The sequence below is a fragment of the Sinocyclocheilus anshuiensis genome, unplaced genomic scaffold (genome assembly GCF_001515605.1).
Source record: "Sinocyclocheilus anshuiensis isolate Anshui unplaced genomic scaffold, SAMN03320099.WGS_v1.1 scaffold593, whole genome shotgun sequence".
In the NCBI taxonomy this organism is placed as follows: domain Eukaryota; kingdom Metazoa; phylum Chordata; class Actinopteri; order Cypriniformes; family Cyprinidae; genus Sinocyclocheilus; species Sinocyclocheilus anshuiensis.
This window is the reverse complement of record NW_015540876.1, coordinates 550,778-553,904: the sequence shown is the minus strand read 5'-3', so window position 1 is coordinate 553,904 and position 3,127 is coordinate 550,778.

Genomic DNA, 3,127 nt, shown 5'->3' with positions numbered 1-3,127 from the left:
TACTTATTTATTTGATTTGGGGCTTGTTTTAAAATGTTAATTTACATTTACATTATATTTAAATTTTGTTATTTAGCAGACACTTTTATCCAAAGCGACTTACAAATGAGGACAATAGAAGCAATCAAAACCAACAAAAGAGCAGTAATATACAAGTGCTGTATTAGTATATTATTATAGTGTTATATTTCAATTTCACAAAGAAACATGCAGCATTTTATCCAAGCAATAATAAAAGGACACATTTATTTAAAATTTGTCTTAAACCTCATTTTGTAAAAAAAAATAATAATTGTGAATCGAATCGTGAAATCAAAATCGTGAATCGAATCGAATCGTGAGTTGAGTGAATCGTTACATCCCTAATTGGAATTGTATATTTGATCAGTTTTGGTTAAGGTGCACAGTACATATAAACTCTACTTCACAGGAAAGATTTAGCTGTGATAGTTTCATTGTGTTACTATTACCAGGATATGTGGATGCATACATCTAAATGAAGGCGCTAGCAGCTGATAGCACATGATTAATGGCACTACGCCTTTCCTTCATAATGCAGTGAGGGGTACTCCCATCAAACAGGAAGCAATCTAGTCATTAAATCCCTCACTAATAGAGCTTGTCATCAATGACATGCTTTTAAAAACACCCCCCATGATGCTAGCATGTAAAAGTTTACGAGCCCGTTTACTATTCCCCAGGTGCATTGTCTGAGGACACTCATAGAGGAAGACGCAAATAGGCATTATAGTTTACTGCCACTGCATGGTGTGCAGGACGACAACTCAAGCTGCAAACAAGAACCACAAATTTAGCTTGCTGTGAACAGAACATGTTTAGCTTATTAGTGTGTTTGTGGTGCAGTTCCACAGAGAGAGAGAGGGGTCAAGTGCCCTACATGCACATCTCTGCTAATGTCATTTGCTTACTTAGTGGACTGTCTGTAACTGCTGGACCTTAATGATGTTTACATTATAGTTCTGAAGCTACTGGAGATGTCTCTACATATATTACAAACCAGCATAAAATACTTCAATTAGGTGTTTCAGTATTCACACTTCCTTCTGATTGCTTGAACATGTAGCAAGTACTTATTAAAAGTATTTGCCCCCTTAGATGTTTTCATGTTCAACGGCACTGAATCATAGAGAATAATAACTGAATAAAATACATATTTGCTTTTTACATTTTGATCTTTATTTTTAACCCATTCCTGTTTATTTTTGCTATTATAAAGCTCTCAAATCAGACCCTATCCAGATATTCCTTCAGAATTTCCCTGTATTTTACTGAATTCACCCTTTGCCATCGCAAGCCTCTGAGGGCCTGCTGAAGAAGCGTCTACACAGCATGATGGTTGTGTTTCTAATGATACTTTAGTTTGATAACTCAGTTCTGGGTCTCATCAGACCATGGAACCTTCTTCCAACTGGCTTCAGAATCTCCCACAGGCAAGCTGAAGCCAAGATGTCATGTGACATTTTTACCAGTGAGTTTTCTTTGCCACTCTCCTGTAAAACTCTGACTGTTCCACTATTCGGGCAGTAGTTATTATTTGCACAGTCTGTCTAATCTCACTTAAGCTTGTAACTCCTTTAAGCCTAAAGTACACTTCATTTTTTACACTTGTGCTTATGCGTTTTTTCTCGCAACTCTAGATTAAAAGAGTACAGTACAATGACATTTTCTTTCACTTCTGGAGAGAAATAGCATAGACAATGAACAAAGATGAAACTTCATACTGGGCATGTGTTGACCACCTGTTTTTGCATTATTTAACATTATTTAACATTATTTGAACATTACTTATGAATGTACTCTGAACCATCTGAAACATACAATGACCCAGCACAACGCAACGAAATCGCCACAACACCATACATAGGACTAATTTCATTGTATTGTACTAATTTTGTTGTGTTGCAGCTTGTTTCCGTTGTGTTGGCTTGTTTCCGTTGTGTTGTGGCTTGTTTCCGTTGTGTTGCGGCTTGCTTCCGTTGTGTTGTGACTTGCTTCCGTTGTGTTGCGGCTTGCTTTCGTTGTGTTGCAGCTTGTTTCCATTGTGCTTTGCTCATTTCGCTGTGTTTCCACTTGTTTCCATTGTGTTGTGACTTGTTTTCATTGTGTTGTGACTTGTTTCCATTGTGTTGTTTCTTGTTTCCATTGTGTTGCGACTTGCTTCCGTTGTGTTGCATCTTGTTTCCGTTTTGTTGCGGCTTGTTTCTGTTGTGTTGCGACTTGCTTCCGTTGTGTTGCATCTTGTTTCCGTTGTGTTGCGGCTTGCTTCCGTTGTGTTGCGACTTGCTTCCGTTGTGTTGCGGCTTGCTTTCGTTGTGTTGCAGCTTGTTTCCATTGTGCTTTGCTCATTTCGCTGTGTTTCCACTTGTTTCCATTGTGTTGTGACTTGTTTCTGTTGTGTTGCGGCTTGTTTCTGTTGTGTTGCATCTTGTTTCTGTTGTGTTGCGACTTGTTTCGGCTGTGTTCTGCTAATTTCATTGAATTGCAGCTTCTTTCCATCGTGTTGCGACTTGTTTCCATTGTTTTGCAGCTTGTTTCCATTGTGTTGTGGTAACTTTGTTGTTTTGCGGCTTGTTTCTTTTGTGTTGTGGAGATTTTGTTGTGTTGTGCACTACTGGGCCACCAAAGAAACAAGTAGTAAGAGCAACATTTAGAAACACTAGACTGTCTAATTAAAATGTTTCAGAAAAAAGAAAGAAAGAAAAGGCAAATTAATTGTACTGTGATTCATTGCTGTTAAATGACAAAATATGAAAATGTCCAATAGTGTAAACACTTTTTATGTGATACTTAGACAAATCTGTCAACACAAATGTAAGACATTATAAAGTGTTAGCACTTAATCAAGGTAAGTTTTACCAGAGAAGCGAATGAGTTCATACTTAACTAGGTCATGGCAACTATTTCACTATTGAGAGAAAGAATGAGACCAATACGGAGGGAAGAGAGAAGTGAGAATTGATGGGGAAAATAAAGAAGCATGTCATTCTGACACATGAAAAGGAAAGTTTGAATCATAACATTAAATAATACCTTCTTCCTTCTTTCACTATTGTATACCTGTGTGTGCATACATGTTTCTTTTTATAATGTATAAATACAGCTGGTA